Consider the following 24,697-nt stretch of genomic DNA (forward strand, 5'->3'; position numbering starts at 1 on the left):
TTCCTAGAGTTTCTTTGGCCTGTCTGCATCTGAGTTTCAGACTCTTATGTAAAAAGGTGCAATAAATTTCTTGGAAGCCACTGCAGAAATAGAAACTAGTTGCACTAGCCTTTTTAAGCCACTGGTAGTGGATTGCTTGACAGATTTTTTTCTAAACACTGGCCAAAAATTATCTCATTGAGATGGAATAGTGATTCCTTATTGTAAATCCTTTCTGAGATGTAGCCACCAAAGCCTGGAACTGCTGAATTGGTGTTTCCAACGGCTGTGGAGGAAGAAAGTCTAAAAGATAATCATGGTACATTAATGAGAGCCTGCTCTACACCATCAAAGGAAGAAATAAAAGTGATTTTAGTGTCTTAAAAAGCAATATCCATTAGACTCAGATTTAGCTAAAAGTGGACTGAAAGGCTCTTATTTCAACAAGATGTACAGGCTCAGGGAAAAAACAAGCTAAATGCTTGTGACATTGTAATTGATTTTATGTGGTACATTTATGAGACTTTCATGTCCCATATGGGATTTAGCGCGGAGGTGTTACTGCACCTTCCGAGGCTCTTACCTTGTGATTCTTGAAGAAGCATTTTCAGCAGTTCCTCTGTTCCCAGGACAGGTGCTGACGTGGGCTCGGTGTTTATGCCTTGTGATGGAGGAATGCTGACGCTAGGGACTGCTTTTTCACAGGTAGAAATACTCAGCACGTCTTAGGAATCTGGGTGCAGTAGGATGCTGAAATGATTCTCACGTGGCAAGGTTGAAGGTAATCCACAATCTCAGCAAGGCTGTAATGCAGGACAGCAATCCAAGCATAAAGCTGTGTGGTCACTCTGTGAGATGGAGATTTAATGGATATTGTTCATGGTGTTGGAATATATGAAGCAATAAATTGCTTTTGTGGTTGATTTAATGCTGAAGCAAGGTTGAAGACTTCAGTAACTGCAGATGGTTTACTGCATATACACTATCTTTACAGTGGTAAATGCATAACCTATTAGACAGCAGAGGGGGAAAAAGCAATCAAACCCCAAAGCCTTTTAATCAAAACAATACTGCAAGGTTCAAAGTCAAGCTCACAGAAGTTGCAAAATAACATATTTAAGGTAACCTATCCTTCAAAGTCACATATTTGGTGTGTGTGCACATGCACATTTTATTATGGACTTCAGTGATATAAAAGCATGCTTTTTTTTTCCAGATAGCACCGGCTTCAGCACACAGCATGAACCATGCAAAAGTGCGAAACAGCTCCTCAATATTTCTTTCTGCAGTGATGGCTCAATGTTGGGGCTCGCGTAAACTCTGCAATGAATATGCATTTAATAATTTCCTGGTGCTATTCTTTGTGGTAACCGTCACTGCTGCAGACAAATAGTAATGAATCTATCTTTATTACTTTCCTGTGAAACAGCGAACTAACATGCTTACGTCATTGAATATAATTCGCAGAAGTCAGTGAAAATGTTCAAGTGCTTACACTTAAGCACTTGCTTAAACCTCTGCCAGATGAGGGCTTCAAATGCCCTTCCTGCAATAGCTGCAATTCAAAAATGAAAATAATCAGTAAATAACATCGGTGTGACTTCCTGGTACTAAGAAGTTTACTAGTGTGTCCCGAAGAGCACGTGGAGAAAATGTGTAGGTGAGCAGACGTTGTACATGCACATCGGTAACTAGAGCTGTGCTTGTCATTCCTTGCTGAGCTGTGGCTTGTGTTGGTTTTTGTCTGTCTTTTTTGCAGCATGCAAAGCTTATGTTAGGATTGTCTGCTCTCTTACGTGAAATGTAACTTCAAAGGGCCTTGCTTTTGTAGCAAGGATATCCTGTTTTATTGATGTCCATGGCAATACTCCCATATGTACAGCAGTGTCTCCAGGAAGATCCTGGAGAGTGATATAATGACGAAAGCTGTCTGCCTCCGGCGAGGTCCCTGCAGGAAAGCCTTGTGCCTTTTGTCACCTGGTAAGAAGTTCCCCGGTAGTTCTGAAGAATGTATGCGTTTACTTCATTTCCTCATCTTACATAGAATGCCCAGCTTAATGTATGCCTCAAAAGAGAACAAACAAGATGACCTTTTTTAAGGTCTTTGCAATTTTTACAGAAACTACCACCATAAGCAACATAATGTTAATTATTTGCCCAGCCCTTGTAATAAACTCAGTCTTTCCAAGAATTTATTTAGAGCTTGCTTAATTATTTTGCAAGGAGTAGGTCCTGCGTATTTCAAGCTGTATAAGGTAGTGGGATCCTGAGCCTTTTTGGTTAACGTAAAATCCCGTCCAAAAGCTGAAGGAAACTGTAGCTTGCTATTTAAGATACTCAGAAACACTGGCATCGGCGGGCTTCAAAGGAATTGAAGAAATAGATCTGTAGAGCTTGAGTAGACTATTTGAGCTTTTGAACCAAGTCAAATGTTTAACCTAAGAGTCTGCGAGTATATCTAAACATGGGAAGGCTAAGTACTTTACATCATACACAATCTTTTCAAACTTTCAGAGAATGTCAAGATCTTCAGTTGAAGGCTTGTGTTATAATAGCATCCAAAACCAAGGGATCATTGAGATTTCCTTGTATCAAGTGCTGTACTGGCTCTGGAAAATGCCACGGTTTGTTACAAGAGGTAATGCTTCTTGTTAGGCATAAGAAGATAAAATACAAATATACTTCAAAGCACATGAACTGTTTACCTCTCCGCATCAACCATATTGTATTTCTAGATGTTCCCATCTATAGCGATGAGCAGTCAATAACTCTTGACTCGCCTTCACAGGAAGCCCCCCTAGTGAGTGTGCAGCCCATTCAGTGGCTTGCCAAACGTGCACCAAGGGTTTTGCAGGTTTTAATGCCAGATTTCCTTTCTTGGGGAACAGAGATGAGAGAGATAACTACTGGCATTGCTAGAAATGCATACTGTCAAGTGCTGTAGTCTAAGGGCTTAGTTTTCAAAACCTATCAATGCCTCATAGTGGTTTTATGTGGAAGAATTTCGCATGTGCAGAATATGCGCGTTTTAGTAACTATGTAATTATTAAAATGTATCAGATACAGAATATTGCACTTCATATGGATTTCACAGTTGGGACTTTGAGAACCAGACGGATATTCATATACAAGTTGAAGGAATTCCATCCCCTCACTGCCAAGTGAGAATAAGAAAGGCAGAGATGTGACCTGAAGCTGTTGTGTTTAATCTGAGCATCTAAATGCATTTTACTGTGTATCTAGAACCAGTGCAGAGTGACCTCAGGCTCTTTGTGAGTGAGCTCACTTGCATTCTTTACTGAAGTGTAGATGAAGACATCTGAAAATGTTAGCTTATGTTGTTAAAACTTCAGTCTTAACCAGTGGGATACCAAAGGCACTGAAACCAAGTCGTAGTTAGAACTGTATTATTTGATTATTTTAATACTGCTAGAACACGTTTGCTAGGGCAGGGACCAGCTTGATGTCTCTTTCACAGCTTGAAGTAAATATTGTTTTTGTGTCAAGGGAGTTAAGTAGGAAAATGCTCTAATATTATAAACAAGAATTGCTTTGCCCCTGCATGGCCATCCTTTGATGTTACCTGATTGCTCCTTTATTATGCAAAGATAACCCAAATACTGAAGGTGAGATTAGTTTACTTTTTAATCGGTGATTAGTTTAATGCAGCAAGCTTCTTGTAAGCCACAAGGGACTGTTAGTTATAGCGCATCTCCTGGTGACCTGCTCAGTGTGTATCCCATTCAAAGCATAGAGCTGGAACTAATCTGATGGCTGTTTTCTGTGCTGTTTGATGGGAAACGGCCAGAAAATAGAAAGGAAGGTGGACTCTGCATTACTGGTTACGTGGCTGATAACACCCAAACCACTTCATCTTCAAGGCACTGCTTTTTTTCAGATGAAGTCAGCAGAGAAGGGAGTAGTTTCTTCTTTCCCTTTTTGAGTTCAGGAACAGTTGATTGTAGATATACATGTTATAACTACGCTTACAGTACGTAGCGTTGCTGCATGTGTGTTTGCCTGTGGTCCACTAGAGAAATACACTCTGCAGAGGAATGTGCTTCAAGTAAGGGTCCAAGGACATTAAATAAATAAGGGAATAAATAGCTGTTTTAGGCAGTGCTCAGGGCATGTCTTCTACACAGCCCACTAAGCCTTACCATTTCAAACCCTTTCCTACAGGAAGGAGTATTTGAAGCCCGCAATGTTCTGTGGAGTCAGTTCCTAGATTTGGAGCCATATTTCAGTGCCTTGTCAGACTCTGGGATCTGAGATGGTGGTTCAGTCACATCCCAGCAGACAAGGCAATATATCTGGGAGGTTGTTGGTACCAAAGGGAAAAGTGTCTGGTGCAGCAATCAAGGAAGTCAGAAGACAAAACGGAAACGCCAGGGGCTATGAGTATGCACTTCATGAAGTTTAGGGCCCTTTCTGTTACCTGAGAAAGGGGGAATCTATCATGGATCAGCACTCCTACCTGTGGGTGGAAAGCCTGCCTGGATCCTGTGGGTCCTCTGCAAGAGGCATTGCCTCTGGGGATGCAACTTGAAAGCCGGGCTCGACTCTTTCTAAAGGACCCCAGTCCTTTACTTCTTCACTTGCCATCTTTTGCACAGGTGGAAAGTGATCCCAATGTGTGGCCATGAAGGATATCACTTTATTTTGGACTGTTGAGAGTAAATGGATCTTTCAATGCTGCTAATTCACAGTGGCTAAACACACTCTGTAAAATTGCATGTGTTTTCAGTGTAGGCTGCCTAAACCTTCTGGTGATGGAGATTTTAACTTCTGACTGTTGCGAATTAAAGTAGGATTCCTCTGTGTATTTCCATGTTTGGAGTAAATGGCAGTACGAAATTCAGCCTAATTTCCCCAGAAGGAGAAAATCAGTTGACCCTCACATTCCTAAAAGCTGAACTAAAAATTTGGAGGCTCACATCAAAGCTCTGTAAATAAAGTGAGTAATGCTTTGGACGCTTCTGGTGGGGAGCAGAGGAGGGGGAAATTCCCTCTATAAAGAACACCCAAGTATTTAAAAAGAAATGGTTAGGTTTAAATATCTCACTGTTTTTCTTCTCCAGGGCTCCATGCTGAGGATTTTATTTTCCTTTGCAATGCTTATGCTGCAGAGCCCTTTTCTCAGAGGTAGGCTGACGTTAGCACAGTGAAGCGGCTAGCAGGTTCACCAGAGCAAGTTTATTTGTAGTGCGGCCTGAGTCGCGTTTGAGGGTGCCATTACAATTCAGAAGGCTCCACAAGCTTTGAATATCAATGGCACTTCAAAGGGCCGTAGCTGTGAACTACCAGACGTGCTCCCTCGCAGGCCCCAGAGTGGGGAGAGAGAGGTGGGTTCAAAGCTGGGAAATGGGTAGAATTTTTCCAAGGGCACTAGCAGTCAAGTAGGCACCCCAGGTCTTCATAAACGTGGCAGAATCTCTCTGGGATCCACAGCCTGAGGACTGTGTAGGCAATACTCATAGTGGCCAGACGGGTCTCCGCCCTTCATTGCCCTGTATGCCCCTTTAATCCGTCCAAGAATCGAGGAGAAAGAAATGCATTCACTTTTCCCCTACAGAGACTTCTTTTTACCTGAGAAAATGGAAACCTTGTAATTTATCCTGTGGTGATTTTTTTTTTTCATGTATCCTTTTAGATTTCAGGATTCTTTCTTAAGCCACCCAAATCTCCTTCTTCTGCCTGGTCTTTCTAAGCAGAACTTAAACATGGGGTAATTCCTTTTTTAATCCTGGAATTCAGCTGTGCCGAGCTGTATGTTTTTAGTGGGGTGTGAGTGGTGAAGAGACCTATGTTAGTTCTTGGTCATGTTGCTGAGGCAATATTAAATTACATAAAATGAGCAAAGCAAGCCAAACGTAGGACTCATTGCACACCTGCTCAGAGGTGCTTTCTGCTCTACAAGCACTGCATTCATATTGAAACGTCTGGTGGTTAGGGGAGAAGGCCAATGTCCTCAGTCTAACGATAGGAAGCTAGTGAACAGGTATTAAGTGACTTGACCAAGGTCAGACAAGCAGAAAGTTGCAGGAACAGGAAACTGATGGTGAAACAACCTCATTTCAGGCTGTAGTAGAGAGCTGTAGCTAATAGCATGGCTTTGGTAGCTTTTAACTAAACAAACCCTGCTCAGGCAGCTTATTTTGATTTTTTTTCTGTCCATTTTAATTTTTGCAAAGGTATTTTATCCTCCCACCTTTCTGTCTGTAAATATGGTTTGTGTTTGTAAATATAATTGAAGGGAACTTGAAAATTTAAGCAGGTGATCTACAGAAATCAGCACATAATGTTAAGCAGTTGTAGTCCTGCCGGTTATGAAATGTTAGACCATGTACGATGCTAGGTTGTATGTACAGAAAGATTTTCAGCAATGCTTTAGTGTATGCTCAAAAATCCATGAATACCATCTGAAACAACTGTTGCCTGCTCTGTATAGTTAACAGTTGAGGGATTCTCCTTTTCTTTACCAAACTAACTATAACGCTTCAAATGTCTGTTTAAAATGGGGTGTTAATTTTGCCAACAAGTTTTGTGTTAACCACAGTAGAAAATGGTCTCAAGTTACTTTTAGTCACATGTCTTTACAGGCTGCATCTGCCTCTAGAGCCTTGTCATAATTTTTTATCGACCCTTGCAGGATGGAGATGACTATGTATTCTGCATCTGAACCTGAACCTGGGAAGAGGTCCCAGTTGGCTGATCTGCTGCAGACTTCTTCTGTAGCCAGGAATGACATCCTAGCTGGCCATGCTAGCTAGGTTGTTTAGGGGAGGGAAAGTATAACTCAATTCCAGCTAGGCAAATGTGTACTAATTTTAGCTTGTCTTCTGCTGTTTTATACTAGCAGAAGGTTGCTTGGCATGTGTATTTCCTTCTGTAATTATTTTTGGAACTATTATTATTATTAATTTGTTTCTGCTCTGAGACAGATAGTTTCCTCTTCAGACTGATGGTTGCACTTGTTTTATTCACAAAGAAGTTCCTCCTCCAGACTAGAGGCTTTTCTACATGTTGGTATTTCTAATCAGTTTACCCTCAAAATTGCTGGAGGGTACCTTTGTGTTGTAACCTTTCAATATTTAATCTGACCTTGTTTGATCTGGAGGAGGTGTCTTTATTAACCGTTGTTTGCTCAGTACTCTAACAATACAGGCACTTTGCTCTTGTCAAGTATTTGTTTTGGTAATATTTGGGTTTTGATTACATCAGACAAAGGCCTGAAGCACATTACTCCTGGCTGGCAGCCTACGCAATACACAGCTATAGTCTTGCTGTCGCTTTGGCTCAGGTGGCAGATCTGCATGAGAACCATGCGTTGTTTTGGCAGTTCAGGAGCAGTTGTCCTGGCTGGTGGTGCTCACGCCGCGCAGCAGGGCACAGGTGGATCTGGAAAGACATGCAGCACTTGGCGTGGCCTTCGTGCTGTGGTCGGAGGGGCAGCTAGAGGAGGCACTGCGCTGTCCCAGAATGGGCAGGGAGAGTCAGTTCAGTCAGAAAACGAGATGCTGGGAGAGCTTGAAGACAGCTGCTGGTAAAAGAAGGCAGTGCAGTAGTTGGAGAGAAGCTCCAGGTGTGGAGCTCCAGTGCCAGCTGAGGTTCTTGCCCCCCTCCTCTGTGCAAACAGGGACCCGTCAAGGATCTGAGCACCGCCAGTGTGTCTGGGTGGAGGGGAGCTTGTCTCTTTGGTACACGGGCGGTTGCTTTTGTCCCTGCCCTGAAGACATCCCCCTCCTGAAGTTGCACAGCACCTGTTGCCCGCTTTGCGGTGGAGGTGCAGAGAAGCTCGGAAGGTGGAGCACACATCTGGACCTGCTTCTGGTGCAAGAGCCAGTCTCACCGCGTGCTTTGCTAGCTGCAGTGTGTCCCAGTGAGTGTGCGGCGAGGGCTGCGACCAGGCCAGTGTGCCAAGGCACACAGCAGGAGTCGGTGGCTTCAGGGCTCTCATTCTGCACATGCTTTGCCAGTGGTGTATTAGAGATTCAGCTGTCATGCCAGCCTAATGACACAGTATTGCCATTTTGTGAACTCCGCTGTGCAGACAGGAGCTTGTTACTTTCTGCAAGGATTTACTTTTTTTCCCAGACCCATCGCTTGTTTTATAAAGCTATCACGTACCATTTAAATACTTACCGCTGTTCTACAGTCTTTTTACAGTACTTTTTGCTCTGATATATGGCAAAATAGTCTATGTTAAATCCAGGGCAATAATGATTCAATATCAATCATTATTATATTTTTTTTCTTCGATCTTTTTCTGCAGTGGTATTTCAGTGCAGTTTGACATAAGAATTTGTCTTTTAGGACGTCATTATTTTTTCATTATTTGCTTTGTCTTGGAATGCTCACATGGATTTTTTTTCAGATCACTTGCAGTATTAGAATGAGTAAATAGGGCAAGAGGGAAAACGTGTTGTGAGGAAGAGCTCAAAGGTGGGAAAGCAAATCAAGCCTGATAATGTTTTTCTGTTACGGTGTATTTTCTGTATCATGTCCTTAATGCTTTTAGGTGGTTCAGTTTTCTCCTTTCCTCTTATTCTGCTTTTTGCTCAAATGAATCACGAGAGTGCATTCTAGACTCACTTGCTAAGATTTATTAAAGTGACAAGTGTCTTTTGAGGGCTGGAGAAATACAGGCCCAAGCTGAGAATGTTCAATAGTCACTAATCTTGATATCAAAAATGGCCAGTGCCTGTTCTTGACAGCATATTTGAGTGCATTTTCTGCAGAGGTTTCTCTCCCAGTCCAAGTGGCTGTACAAGCGAGATCTTGTCAGGGACCAGGTACAGCAAGGAATCATTCAGCACTTCTAGTTTAACCCTTTGCACCAAGGTATTACACACTAGTTTAAAAACATGAAGATGGCACTTAGCATGTGACACTGTGGAAAACAGGCCAGGAAATATCATCGGATCTGGAGCCCCAGAGCCTGCCTCTCAGATGTGCTGTTTGCCACTTGGGCAGGGGCACCTGGTGGTAAGCCATAGGCATCGATCTTGGCCTCCTGCCTGATGACAGCAGGCAGTCGGTGGCTGTTAACCAGGTCTCGTGCACTGCAAACACCTGCATGGGAAGATGGATGATGTAGCTGCTGTAGCTGGAATCTGGCTGGCTGAACCTTTCTCTAAGTGGGGGTAATGGCCATAGACAGCAGAAGCTGGGCACCAGTAACACTCTGCAACGGCTAGCTTTCCACATCTTCCGAAAGCTTCTTTGAGGGTCAGAAAGTGTTTTGGCATCACAGTTAAAAAGCGTGTGGTCCTTCTTCTTATGACAGTGCTATAAGACAGCAGCCTTTACATACAGTCCTCAGAGTTCAGATACCCAACTTCTGTATTTCTGGTACTAGACTGGGGATGCACTTGGAAAATTACCGAATGTAAGGCTAAACTGTGGGGCTGCTGAAATGGTGGGAGCCCCCCAGCACAATGGAGTCATGGGGACCCAGCTGGGACTGCCTGTTGGCTAAGCAGTTGGGTGAGGAGCTCGCCCCCCTTAGCAGAGGCGATCAGTGGGTAGCTGTACAACAGAAAATCAGTTTTAAAATAAACTGCTTGGAGGGAGTGGGAAGTTAATTGAAGGAAAGCCAGCTTTGGTGGGGACAAAGGCCAGATAGATGCTCTCAATTTTGAAGTTAGTATTTTGTTTTCTCGTTTTGCTTGTACTTGATCTGGTGCAACCAGCCAGATGTTCTTGCTGGTAGATGATTCATGTTGCAGTTTTCTGTGCCCAAACCGAAATGAATGTGATACCTTTGACCCAGCCTTGCCTGTAACTGCCATTGGTCAGCACCTAGTTTTTGTTCCTGTGTTGCATTTCATTGTCCTGTGCTGTACAAACTTTTGTTTGGATACTTTATCACACAATTAGGTGGCAAACAATAGCACCCTGGATAGCCACTGATCTTCAGCTGGGAGTTCTGATTGTTTTGACAGCTTTGCTTGCTTTCAGGAGCCATGTGATCAATAGAAGGGAAATACCCTTTTTGATCAAGTTTGTGAAATTCCTTTTGAGTTAAATAAAATCAGGACTCAGTTGTGGTAGTTGAATATACAATACAGCTAAAAGTAGGAAGGCTTCCAGCTGTAAAATGCTATGTGTACTCTACATACTTTGTGCGAGGATACCTTTAAGAATCCAATGCACTACACAAGTCTTAGATATTTTTATTACCATAAGCCTACTGTTTTCTCAGACAAGAAAATTGGTGAACCTTCTATGTGGGTTCAATGCCAAGAATAGTAACAGGGAAGAAGCCTTACAGTATATTTATACATTCACGTCATTCACTTGCGTAAATGCTTGTAGAAGCTGCTTTGATTTATATGGCCAGCAGATGTTGGAACTTGAAGCACCTGCTAAGAAAAGCAGATTCTTTATAGCCATGGCCTACCCCCGTCTCCATGGGCTTTTATTTTTCCCCTGGCCTCCTTGCTGTGGCCCAGCGGTATCTGTGCGATTAGTTCATTTGTGCAGGCAGTGTCTGTGGTGGGTCTTGGATGCTCTGTTGTGTGTTTCTGCCAGGCCTGCTTTGATAATGCAGCCAAGCCACTGCTGGTTGAAATGTGAAAAATGCCAGAAGCTTCTTTTTCTCTGTGTACAAAATCAGCCCAGGAGGCCTGTGACATAAAGAAAGCATAACTCGTTCTACTATAATGCTTAGGAAAACAGCAAAAAGCAAAACAAATAAGAGGCTTACTAGCAACACCTAGGCAGCACGGCACCTCAATAGCAGAGGCTTGTACGGTGCTGGTTTGGTACTGGCCAAAATAGACCTATTAGGATACTATGGAGAAACAGCTAGGAACAGCACTAAACAAACTGCTCTAGGATTTTCCTTACACCCATCACTGTCTGGAAACATTAAAGACAGCGAACTGTCCTGTCTGCTGTTTCTATAAACCAGCGTTCCAGCGACACTGCCCAGGATTTCAGTGAAATCGCACTGGGTTAGTTCCCCTGTGTGTTTGGGGACACGGTAGCAAAAACAAGCTATTGCTGGTAGCAGCTCTCTGGCCATTATAGCCTGTGCCATCCCTGGCTTTTCAAATAGATGCACAGCAGATGTGGAGCGAGCAGGCCAGGATTTCAAGTTTGACACCAGGCGTCAGTGAGCTGAGTGTTTCTGCAGAGGATGGTGGATCTGCCTGTAGCAGCCCTCCCAGAGCAAAGCTGCTGCCCGTGACACAGAATGGGCCGTATGTACCTGGATGAGCAGTTCTCGGGCAGTTCATGGGATAAAGGGCAAGGCTGGCTTGAAAACCTCCACCTGATGCTGGAAAAGGCCTCTGATAGCTGGTCCAAGGCTGCACAGAAGGTTGGTGCCTGAGGAGCAGTCTGCGCTCCCTGAAGGGAAAAGGTGAACTGCGTAGGCACGGGCTGCTGCCGGACAGGCTGCCGGAGCCAGCCGTCATCTCCGCAAGGCGAGGAGAGGGGGTTTGCATCGGGGAGGCTGGGCTGCAGGTGACTTCTGGAACAAGTGTGACCTTCGTGATGGCTGAGTCGCAGCTTCTTCCGTGGACAACTCGCAGAAGAAGGTGCCTGCCGGTCTTCAGTGTCTAATGAGGAGAGATGCCCCCACTGGAGTCCCTAGTTTGTGTGTGAAGGAGTACAATTTAAGTCTGCGTGGATGATGAATGCAACGGAAACATAATAATGATGCTTGCCTATCTTCAAAATCACAGCACAGCTCACAAATCTGTTGATAAGTCCTTTGATCCAGTTACAAATCTCTAAATTATATTTAGATCCAAGTTACTCTTGTCATAACAGTTTTTTGATATTATGAATATCCTGTCAAGGACAGAAATTTCAGTGGTAAGGGAATACATCATACCAATTAGTTAATGATACAGTCTTGTCTAGCCAAGTATTTATTTTTATTTTTTTTAAGTTGGAGAGCACTAAAGGAAGTGACATATTTTGGCATCTTGACTGAAAACGCATGATCCTTGACCTCATTTAATTACAGCAGTAACTGATCTTAAATACACTATTTCTCTTAGCTGCTAAATGACATTTGTAATATCTACTTGAAAAGCCAGAGTCTTCTGCCCCTGCTGTTTACAGCGTGCTTGTGTGGCTTGACACTCGGCATATTAAGGCCTAATAAAGGCCTTAATGCTGTGAGACGCAGCATTCTGAGAAGGGGGTCAGGCAAACAGCTGACCACTTCATTTTTTTTGCAGTTCCGGGGATTATGCTCCATGCAAAGAGGAGATGATGGATACACACACGTTAGGGAAAATGGGGGTGCTTAGTGCTAGGGACTGGTAAGTCATAGTGCAAGCTGATCCTTGCTCAGAAGTGAGGAACAAGCAGAGGTGTGAGTCTGCGCTACAGACTGCGTGTCAGACCAGCCTGCGGGTTAGAACAGGGGATTATTTGTCAGAACAAAACTCAGTAGTTTTTCCTGCTGCCTGGCCTGCCGGACAGGGAGAAGTGGTGGAGACAGAGTGTGCTGTAAGGTGGAAAAGGGAACGGGGCATCTGTGGTGTTCAGCAAACTGGCACACCGTCCTGGCAGCAGCCAGCTCTTCGGAAGGTGTTCTTTGGCTTCCCTCTATCTCATTCACTAAAGCACACTCCTTTGAACACTGACCAAACATGATTCTTAGAGCTAAGCATTTAATCTTGTGCTTGGCATTAAGCTGCAGCTTTAATTGGGGACATGGCAAAGAGTAGGCTGCTGCGTGACAGGGCAGTCTGCGGGTGAGCTGGGATGGCTGTGCCCGGGGGGCTTGGAGGTTTGCAACCATGGGGACGAAGATGGAGGGAGAACGAGACAGGTAGGCACCGTGTGTAAATGAAGTCAGATGAAACCTTGTAATCAGGTGTGACAGTCGTTTATGCTGCTGCAGTTTGTTAGTGTTATATTAATGTGGGCTGTCTGTTGCTGACTGAATGGGCATATCGCTCCTCATTAAAGTCACCGCTAATTTAGGGCAAAGCTCTCTACTCCTTACCAAATGGAAGTCTCACTGATGTGAAGTGAGATGCCGTCTGGATGTAGGGTTGCATGTAGAAGAAGGCCTGGTCGTAGATGACAAATGGCTTCAAAAGCATAGCGAGTGCAAAATAAGCAGAGGTGCCTTGGGTGTCCGCGTGGCTGAGGATCAGCGTGCTGTGCCACAGTGATGTAAAAAAATAAATCCCTCAACGTTAGAAGCAGTAATTACACAGTACCAGCACAAAAACATGCGAGCCAAGGCCAGTCCATCACATGCAGATCACCCCGCTGAACTGCTGAGGTAGGAAAAAAAAAATCCCCTTGCTTGGCTGGCGGAGGAAGCAGCGCACGGGAGCAGCTCTGAGGCAGCGCGTCGGGCTGGGGACGGAACAGCACGTACCACATGGAGCTGGATGGGACTGGGCAGCGATGGGGGGAGAGGTGACCCTACTGATGGGCCCAGCTTTGGTTCACCCAGATTGCTCCCGAAGCAGAACCCAAATTAACTGGGGAGCCTTGGGTTGGAGAGGCTCTGGTGTCCTGCCAAAGCCTTACAAATACATTATGGCCTCTTCCTGCTTGAAGGGAGCAGAAGGCCTACGGCCTGATGGACAGAGGATGTTTTACCTCCAGAAATGAGTCGTTACACCTTAAAATTGCGAGGTTGAAAACTGAAATCATGTCCCCTTAAAAAAAAAAAATAAAAAAAAATAATTAGGAGAAGTGAGGGGTGATCAGACTTGAAACAGTAAGGTGAATTTAATCATGTATATACAATACAGCTCTAAGGGACAAAATGCTGAGGAAGAAGGTTTAAGATATTATTTAACTTCTTTAATGATCTTGAAAGGTAGTAGGCAGTACATTAATGAACTCATAATAAATTAGGAGGAGTTTTGGGTAGATAAATGATAAAAAAAAAAAAAGGGGCATTGATTTCTTAATACAGAAAGAATAGCAAAATGAATTTCAAGCAATCACTGCTGAAGGCAGTTCTGAATGCCAGGAATTTTGAATATTGAAGAGGTGCTTCTCTAACACCCTGGGGATTCCGGCTGCCTGATGTTTGAAGGTAAAGGTGTCTTCTGCTCAAGACTGTTCTCCTAGAAAGAGACAGAAGCACTGCTCCTATTCTTAAATGCTTGTTGGCAGTCTTTCTTTCATAATCACTGTTTTTTTTTTTCAAGCAGTTTCACTTAGCCTGTGATCTGTGAACCAGCAATACTTTTCTAGTGTGATTTCCTAAATATGTTTGCAAAATGTTCTAGAGAAATTAGTCATCCTTTTCTTGGTCACATCTGTGCATTCCCCCAGAGCTGGCCCATGAAATTAAGGAAAAATTGATCTGTGATTATTGAATACTTTGCCTAACTACTTCTTTGACTGCATCTGACAGATATGGCAGCTTTGTGCAAGATAGGCTGTAACCCCCCCAGTAAATGAGAAAAATCAGTAGCTTCTTCAGTTTAAATGCACCTCGAAGTGAGACGGCTAGTAGCATGACCCCATTTGCCAGGCCAGTCGTGAGGAGTAGTCCTTGGACTTGAGCACTCACAATGTGAAGCTGAATGTGAAGACGGGCTGTCGGCACCCCGGCTCGTACCCCAGACACGTGGCTTGGAGGAGCTTCTGGATTGCCTCGGGTCACTCGGGGTGCTGGCAGGGTAAAGTGCGCCTTTCACTGAGGAAGAGCTTGTTTTGGTTACAGCCTTCAAGGGGTGAAAACTGTTAGCTCTTGAAAATGTAAAGAAATCTTTGATATTGTTTTCCTCTTGTGTAGGAGTGCTGGCAGACATTTTGTTCAGAGATGGAGTATTTTCTGAAGTTCTACACAATACAAAAACACATCAACTTTTTTATTCTGCATTTGTCAAAAAATAAGATGCTTCTTACAAGTGCCGTAGAAACAAGATTGATAATCAGTAATAAACAAGAAATATAACTCATGTTTAATGTCGAAGGCTTGAAAGGGTGTTGCAATTTTGGATTTTCTGTGTCGGTATCATCTAAGGACTCAAACCAGGGCCTCAGAGTGCGGACAGTAGCAGCCTGTAGCTGATGCTGTGTGTCAAATTGGTGTCCCCTTCTCCGTCCTTGGCCTGTAAGACTGTGGTTTTTCTTTTCTTCCATCCTCTATTCTATTTGCTTCTGAGAACAGAACTGTTCACATAGCAGGAGCAGGACAGGTTTAGGTGGGGGGTGTGAGGTGCCTTTGGAGAGGTGCGTGTCTTGCCTACTGCCACTCCTTCCACCCCACCATGAGGCTTGCTGCTGGCCGAGATTTTGGGTGCAGCAACAAGCTGTTGGCACCTGACCCAGGCAGATACTGATCTCCTCGCCGAAGCACAGAACGTGGGCAAAGTGCTCCCAGTAGAAGCTGCGTTTCCTGCAGTCCTCAGCTGCAGTCGTGGCTCCTGGAGATGCTGATAACATCAGCTGATTAAATGAAAGCTGCTGCTCGGCACAGGCCATGGAGCTGCAGTGCCATCGCTGGCTCTTGGTGCAGGTGGCTTCCATTCAGTAGGGTCTCTCATAGCTTTCTGGCTTCAATCGGGATGGGGCTTGCCCTCAGGAGGCTCCTGGGGAGCCTTGTCCCCTTGGGGTGCTCAGGGGGACCCTGGTTCCCCTGCTGCAGGCGGGCACCACTTTCCCAGCAGCCAGAGGCATGCCTTTGCTTCACATCAGTGAAACCACAGGTGTTCTCATCAGGAGAACAACTTTATTTTCTTAAAAGGGAACTAAACTTTGTCCTTCAGTAATTCCAGGTCTAAAGATGCTTTCTGATTGCAGTAGAAGTGGTCCTACAAGGAGTTAAACTTCATTGTCTGCTGAGATTTCAGGCAGTGTGTGTGTGGCTTTTGCCATCAAAATGCATCTGAAGACAAACCTTGTCAGTCAAACCCCAAATACGAGATGACTGGTGTGTCTGTTGATTTCTCTGATGAGTGAGTCTTTAGAGGGCTGAACGAGGACTGGTGGCCAGAGCTTGTGCATCTTCGACTTTTATTTATATGGGGGCAAAATGAATGTAGAAAATCCTTCAATTCAACAGGAGGGTTTTCAGCCCCTTTTTTCACAAACTTCCCTGCAGCGATGGCTTCCCACTGCTGCTTGTTAGCTGTTTCCACTAAACTTCTGCCTGGATAATTGTTTTGAAAATGTTTTGTGGAGGTGAGGACTTAAATTTTTCAATTAGCTCAGTATACAGTATCTGTAATACACAATACATAGTCTATAGGTATTGATATTGAAAGCAGTGAATGTCAATAGAAATTGTGGACCAAAAGCACTGTTATCAGGCTCTAGTTAGAGGTCTTTGACATCTTCACCTACTGGGTTAGGTCTTTGGTGAAAGATTTGTTTCTGAGTGCTTGTGCCATATGAAGGTGTCATTTTTTAAATCCGGACTTAATACTTTCCCTTCTGAATAAATAGGTTAAATGTGCAATGTTAATTTGAGAGGACTGTGGCAGTAGGAGGCAATTGCATACAATTGGAAAGAAATATTTACGGTCAGTTTAGCAGGATCAGCTATCAGATGGCCTCTGACATCCAGCATAATCTACTAAAGAGCTAATTAGCTGTAAAAGTAGGGTGACAAGTCAATTGCATCAGCACAAAGGATAAATTTGTCTTTTTGGGTTTTGCTGATAATAAAGTCTGCTGGAAAAAGATAGGCAGAGAGCCACCTGTGTGTGAACAGCCGACTTGCCCCAAGGAAGGTTAAACGACGACACTGCCATAAACAGCAGAGTGAAGACACAATAAAGGCAGAGGATGAGGGAGGCATGTGAGCAGGTGGTGGAAGGGCTCACAGCTGCAAAGAGGTTGGGAAGCATACTGGCATGTTCTGTCGTGGTTGCTTTGGTTAGCCCCATGATGTTAAAAAGCTGCTCACCCTCAGCGCAGCTCTTATGGGTGATGTTGCCTATACGTACAGGTGACACATTTATCTGGGGATAAAGTGAAGACTGTTTTCTTGGAGGCTCAGACGCCTGCTTCTCAGTGTGCAGCCTTATGCTCTCCAGTGCACAGCCTGCTTACTTTTGTGCAACAGTTTCCAATGGGATTTGCGAGATTCATTCCTCAACCTTACCTTCTCCATTTCTGTGTTTGTAGCCTTGAGACTATTAGAACACACCTTAACGTGGGCATAAATTTGAAATAATTGCTCCATAGTTTGGAAATGTTCCCCAGGTGATTGAGGGGAATGCTTGACCTCTAATGTCCTGCTCTCCCTGTATATACATAACATGATGCACTGGTGGCTGTGCTCCTTGAAAAGTCAGGGTTGTCCCCTGCCTCATGCTGCCTCTGAGCTTCTGGGGCTATTTCAGAACATGTTTTTTTCCTGACTGGCTATACTGCAAGCATCCTTCAGGGGCAAGTGTCACCTAGAAGTGTACTGGGAACAAACTGAGCTACTCCACTGCCTGGTGCATGGATCAGCTCTGTCGGAGGGCGCAGCACCATGACCTGCAGTGGTTAAAAAGAGCTGTGTAAGGAAATGAACAATAAGAGAGAAGGAGCATTTACTTTGCCCGCTTTGAAGGGGTCCTTCAGCGAGTGACAGGTGAATGCGGGATGAGGTTGGTGGTTTGAGCTGGGTGAGGGCTGCATCAGGTTGGTCAGCGGATAAGGAGTGGCTGCCGCTGATTGCCGCAGAGAGCAAAGCGGTGTAAGGAGTGGACAGCAGCCGAGGGTCACTGGTCTGGGTGGCACTGAGCCACCTTCCGTTACTGCTATAACACTGTTCTGGCTTCAGTACATCAGACACAAACCAACAAACCCAAACTCAGCTCAGGCCCATTTCTGAGGTTCATAACTGAGGACAAATTCCCTCTGAAGTGGAGCGGGGTTTATGGGATTGTTTCACAAAACTGGCTCAGATTGTAATCTGTAGCTGTAGGGAAGTCTGCAAAAACCCTGAAAAACCTTTTATCAGGCTGCCTTCAGCTCTGCTTAACTGAGCTGCTGCTTCATCTGTGCATGCTCAAGCCAACTTGGGCCTTTAAGAACGCGTGGTAAGTTACAGGAAGCCAGCAGGAGCTTTGCCTGAATGTCTTGCCCCTCTTCTCTCTTGGCTGAAGTAGCTTTGGTTCAGCACTAGCCCCTTTTAATTGCACGCCCATCAAATACTTGGAAGTGGTGAGGAAGCCAACACGGTCTACTCAGTTAAGGAGCAGCTTCAGATTGAAAGCTTTGAGTTTGCCCTGGTACCGCTAATCCATTGTGCAACCTTGTCTGGTCCTCAGGTCTGCAGCCTGAGGCTGCAAACCTGAAGGAGGATGATTACGCCTGGAATTTACTGGGCAAATAAGCTAACAAAATAGCTAATAGGTAGCTACTTTAGCAAGGAATATGGAGATGTGGCAAGACGAGAGCTTTTCAGTCAAAATGAAGTCTCAATAGCTTTGTGCTTCCCTTATTCATTCCCCATCTTCTGCTTTCTCCTTGCCTGATGCTGCTGTTGTACACGTGCTGGAAAGGGATTCAAAGAATCACATAATCACAGAATTGTAGGGGTTGGAAGGGACCTCAAGAGATCACCGGGTCCAACCCCCCTGCCAAAGCAGGTTCCCTAGAGCAGGTTGCCCAGGTAGGCGTCCAGATGGGCCTTGAGTATCTCCAGAGGAGGAGACTCCACAACCTCCCTGGGCAGCCTGTACCAGTGCTCCGTCACCCTCACCGTGAAGAAGTTCTTTCGCATGTTGGTGCGGAACTTCCTGTGCTCCATTTTGTGGCCATTGTCCCTTGTCCTGTCCCCACAAACCACTGAAAAGAGGTTGGCCAAATCCCTCTGTCTCCCACACCTCAGGTATTTGTAAACATTAATAAGATCCCCCCTCAGTCTTCTTTTCTCCAGGCTGAACAGACCCGGGTCTCGCAGCCTTTCCTCATAGGGAAGATGCTCCAGGCCCCGTATCATCTTTGTGGCCCTCCTCTGGACTCTTTCCAGGAGCTCCCTGTCTTTTTTGTACCGGGGAGCCCAGAACTGGACACAGTTCTCCGGATGAGGCCTGGTTTTGAGATGCCTGGGATTTTCTCCTCCTCCACTAATGATCCAGGTGATAAATTCAGGGTGGAAATTTGGAAGGGAAGGACAAATCTCCTGCGTTGGTACGAATCAAGCAGCAGCATCCCTCAAGTGTGCAGCCAGGGACTCACGGTGGAAGTGTAGTTTGGTAGTTCTGTGGTGCTGCACAGTGTGGTTTGACTTTTTGATGCAAATACCTCAACAAGTTAAAAGAAATAATCCATATTGAATCAAATTACAGTCCAGAGCTTACTTCATTTTTACAAATATTGGCAATGCAAGTTTATTTATTTAACATAGGTAAATAGTATTTCCTGAGGTCTGCAACGATTTGTATTGCTTCTTGTTTTTTAAAGAATTGCTTTTCACATCATCTTTTAAGATCATTTAATCAGAAGGTAAACATTTTCATCAGCTGTTGTGCAGCTGTATTTTATTCACATGTTTATATCACGCCCACCTCTGCCGTGTCTGAACAGCTATCTACCTCTGAAATGCAGGAGACTGGCAGGAAACGGTGTAAGACAATCACATCAGTGCAGAAAACATGACTGAAGATTTTAAAGGGCTTTATAGGTCAAGGAGAGCACCTTGAAGCTAATATGAAATTTGACTGGCAACCAGTGGCTGATGGAGACGGGAGGGGGACTGCGCACTTGCTCCATCTGGTGCCGGGCAGGATCCCAGCAGCAGCACGTTGTACCAGCTGCAGCCTGCTGCTCGGGTGTTTGGGGCATTGCAGTGGAGCAAATCCCTCTGCTTCTGGAAGGGCAAGTTGCTGGCAGTCTGGCAGTGTTTCTGCAGTAAAGGAAGATGGATTTGCTGGAGAGAGCGCTTCACCTGCATGTGTTTCGCAGCAGGTGCAAGACAAAAGCCATCTCCTAAATTTATTACGAAGGGAATTAATGGCAGTGATGCTTTGCTGGATTTTAAAAAAAAAAAAAAAAAAAGATACGTTATTGAAGGCTGCATATGTGGATCATTTCTGCAATTCTTACTTTTGAGCTTTAATTAAAGAACACTTGAATATTTAGTTTGGCCTTTGGTATGGCACGAGGGCAGCCTAGCTGGAGATGAGGGAATAACTTGGTAACAGGTCAGCAGTGTGACCCTATAAACATAACATAACTGTAGGTATGGTTCAGTTGGACTCGGGCATTGATGGAGAGCCGGGCACCTAGGAAAAGTGCCTGAATTAATGGATCCTCTGACTCCGTGGTGACTAAGTGGAGAAGAAATAAGTGGGACAGACCTGGACCTTGCTTATACAGCACAAGGTGGCAGAGGAGGGCGGTGCAAAGGGGCCAGTTCAGCCTTCCTGGGTGCCTTACCTTCCCAATTAAGTGTGGTCATCATGACCCAGGAACACTGAATGGGCGTCCAAGTTTTCCCAAAATTAACCAGTTCAGTAAGTGTATGACAAGAAGGCACAAAACCTTACATGACTGAATATATGATATCAGAATACCAGGAGGGCAATAAACGAGGCGTTTTAGCCACCCCTTCCTGTCATGTTCACCATAAAGGAGGAAAGCTAGTTCGATGCTCACTATATCATACCCTGACAAAGCTTCTGCGCTTGGCCAAGTGCTCGCCATGCTTCCTGGAACGCTTTGCCTTTCAAATCAGCAAGCAAACTGCTGACTCGGCATCGCAGTGTTTGCTCTACCTGTCCTCAGCAGGTCTGCACGAGCTGGGGGGAGGATGTTGACAAAAGTAATCGATAGAGTAAAGAATGATGAACCAATGAAAAGGATGTGACTGAAAGGCCACCATGGAGACCACAACAGTCAGGACGGTATCATAATTATAATTTTTGGAGATGGTAAATTAAAGTGCTAGCCCAGAAATAATAGGATCAATAATTTAAACCTTGGAAAGTGTAAGGTTATAAAAGAAGAGGCCAAGAGCAGTAACTGTTCTGTACAAAATGCTCTGTCTACTATTTAGTTTCCCACATAATCAGCATCTGTAATGCCATCTTAGTTCTGTTTGCAGACTCTTTCAAATACTGATTATATGCCAAAGAACTTCAGGGTGTGGGGGGAGAAGGCTTTTATACGTGGGGATTACAGACCGCAGGTTTGTCCTGGCTTGCGTTGCTGTCAGCTCCTTGTGTGACCTTGAGCGAGTGGTTTACTGCTGAGTGACTCGTTTTCCAACTGGAAAAGGGTAGTGCCTTTCAGAGGCTCGCTCGGCAGGTACTTTGCTATACTTGCATGGGGGCGACTATAGGTGTGCATGGGGGCGACTATAGGTGTGCATGGGGGCGACTATAGGTGTGCATGGGGGCGACTATAGGTGTGCATGGGGGCGACTATAGGTGTGCATGGGGGCGACTATAGGTGTCCACATGCAACTTGCTGGGGTGTATCAGAACAGTGCACGTTAGGTGTACCTCTAGTAAAGCTCTGCCTTCATGTGTCCGTGTTGGGAAAGGCAGCCTGGCCAGTCCGTGAGAAGTCCTGCTTCTCTGGGACGAAAACAAAGCCTGGCTACTGGTAGCACATCCTGCCCGTAATTCACACGGAGGGTGTCAGTCAGTAGGCTAAAACGTCGGTAGGTACATATGTCAGCGTACGCAACATAACATTGCTTTTCATTTCACAATGAAGGGCGTTATTCCAGGGATGGCAGCATTCCTGGTATCCCTGTGAGCTTGCCTCGGAGTGAAGCGTAGCTCCTGAATATAGGTCAGAAAAGGACGTTGTTATAACCAGTGTCCTTGATGGAAACTGATATGTGCTGAATTTGCAGAAAGCCTGAGTTCAGTGTCATCCGTTTTCAGTATTTCCCGAACAATTGATTTATTTCACATTATTAATGAACTTTGCAGCAGTTCCACTTGTCAGGCCTACTCTGCAGGGGTCAATAATGAGAGGAAACCTGATGTTAGTGGATCCAGCTTAAGTGATTCTGTCATGCTAACGATTCAATATATCAGGACAAATGTCAGCTCCTTCCAATATGTTAATTCCTCTGATCCTATTTGCATAAACTACAGTCAATGAAATACAAGTTCCCCCTCTAGGATAGTTAATGGAGATTTGTAACGGATTTTTTATTTTGTTAAGTTTCCAAGAGGAGAATGGGAGCTAATTCCAGAGCATCATATGTGAGTTCACATGCTCATTTCTTCATCAGCAAGATGGTGGTCAGAATTTAAGAAGTGCTTAGACTGTGCGCTTAGTCACATGGTTTAAAATTTCGGGTAGACCTGTGTGGTGCCTGGAGTTGGACTCCATGATCCTTATGGGTCCCTTCCAACTCAGGATATTTTATGATTCTATGGTATGGGAAGGATAAGACAGACAAAAGCTAACAGCATTTGTGGGAACTTCTCATTTCTACTTGGCAGTGTCTTGTAAATACAATCGCTGCTGTTGCTTGCGGGACATCCGACTGCAGAGGGACAGAGCTCGAGGTCCACATGCGTGCAGGGATGGAGCACAGCAGCACGTGCTGACCACTGCTGGGAGGAGGAGCAGGAGGCAGGGATTTTTCTTAGTGTTGAGTTTCGAATACAGATGGCTGGTTTAGTCTCTACGCTTTAACGTGCTATGAGTGAACCTGAGCCTTGTGTAAGACGACCGTGTTCTTGCCAGGATGCTCCACAACTCGGTCTGGGCAGGCGATTTGTCATCACAGTAGGAGCAGAGGACATCTTGGAGGCATGGAGAGTGCCTGAGCTGGCCCGGGGAGAGGCAGTGGCTCAGGCCAAGATCTCTGTGAGCTCCAGGGTGCCTTTTGCAGCCTGGCGACTGTCTGTGCCCCAGCCCACAGCCACGCTAGTGGCTCAGCCCCAGCCTCAGTCACCTCCTTCCTCTGCTCCCCATCGTCCTGGGGAGTCCAACAGCAAGCAATGTCTTTCACAGACATTTAGGCTAATGATTTTTTGGTTTCCTAGACTCTGAAATTTGTTTGTCTGCCTCCTTGCCCTTAGCGTGAGTCGCATGCTCTGAGCAAAGTGGCTGTGTCGATAGACAGCAGGTGCACACGAAGCCAAACGGGCAATAGACCGAGAGCTGTGGTTGTGTGCCAAGGCGATGAACAGAGGGTTGGGTTTAAGCCTGCTGACCTTGATGGCTCCCTTGATCACTCCTCCTGCTGTGATTTGTGGTGTGATGAGTGCGCACATGATATAGGAGGCAGTTGGACAGCAGTCCATAGCAAGTGTGAACTGAGGCAGAAATAGGCTGGAGGCAAGATAAAGCTTTACCTGAATACGAGCCTTCAGCGAGTGGGTTCACCTGTGACAGGAGTGGCAAGGGCTGGCCATACACTGTACCTGACATTAGGGCTCTTGGAAGGGGATGCTCGTGAACTGAGCAGGCAGAGGCAGCTGTGTTCTCCCTCCTGTGCTCAGAATAGAGGATTAACCCTTCAGATTAGTGGACAGGGGAAAGTATATTTTCCCCCAAATATTGCCCAAATCTGTGTCCTCCTGGCATGAAACTGTGTCAACAAAGCACTCTCCCTAGCTCTGCACTAGCAAGCTTCCTGAGCATGCTCTTCTGGCTCTTGGCTGTTGTCTTCTGCTTCTTCTTCTCAGCTGCTCAGGCTGATGGTGTTTCTGTGTTTAGGGCTGTGAATTGCTTACCTGAGGTTCCTACCAAGTTGCTCAACATGGGTGAAATCCAGCTCCTGTAGCTTGCCCCTGAGTTTTCCACAGGGATGACCCCATCTTCTCCTTACACAACAATTCTGTGTGCAACAGCAGGCCTTTAGGGATACGAAGATAACTCATGAACATTAAAAGTGGATAATCGTTTCCCTGTATCTTTGTGACACAGATGTTACTTTTCTCCCACCCTTTCCTGTGGCCAACATACTGGCATCGTCAGTACCTGAAGATGCTACATTTCAGCAACTTAATCCTGTATTTCCACCAGCAATTTTAAGGGAGGTCTGTAAAAAGAAGTCTCATTGGGGTTCTCAGTCAGTACTATGATTCTACTTGGATTTTAGCAAGATTTCATAATTAAAAAGGAAGGTTTGGTATGGTACTTCCTCTGTGCACTGTATTTTTGACAGCAGCAATAAATAGTTGCGATACCAGTGGTGGCAAAACACCCCAAGGGGAAAGCAGCCTTTCCCACAGAGTGTTAAAGTTGCTCAAGACAAGAAAAAAACAAAAAACAAACAAACAAAAAACAAAACAAAACAAACAAACAAACAAAAAAACACCTAAGCAGCTACTGCTTTGTTGTCTTCCACTCCCTCTGTGTATGAAATCACTGTGATAGATCTGCAGGAAGAGATTTAGTTGCAGATGGCAGAGGTCAGTGTATTGTGTATTCAATGTAGTCAATAATAAAGTCAGGACTTATGCTAACCGAATGTTAATAACGAATCGCAAGGACCTTGGAAAGTCATTATGTCTGGTCATTTGCTTCACAATATTGCTCCAAACAGGCTCTGGAGGCCGATGCAAGGGGATTAAAAAAAAAATGATTTGGAGGAATGAGGGAAAGCAGAAGGACTGAAAACAGAAGGTTTGCATGAAGTGCAACTGCCCATTGTAAAAAAAGGTTCTGAGGACAGTTGTTACACAGTGAAGGAAACAGTATTACTGCACTAAATGGCTTCTGTTTCTGAACCCCATCCTAGCAGTCCTTCGTCCCCTGAGACTTCTGCTGGCCCAGGAGGTTGAGGCAGAGCTGTCCGTCTTTGGGATAAGGGTAGTAACCTTAGCTGTGCTAAAACAGAAACAACATCAAC

The sequence above is a fragment of the Anser cygnoides genome, chromosome 4, assembly GCF_040182565.1.
Source record: "Anser cygnoides isolate HZ-2024a breed goose chromosome 4, Taihu_goose_T2T_genome, whole genome shotgun sequence".
In the NCBI taxonomy this organism is placed as follows: Eukaryota; Metazoa; Chordata; class Aves; order Anseriformes; family Anatidae; genus Anser; species Anser cygnoides.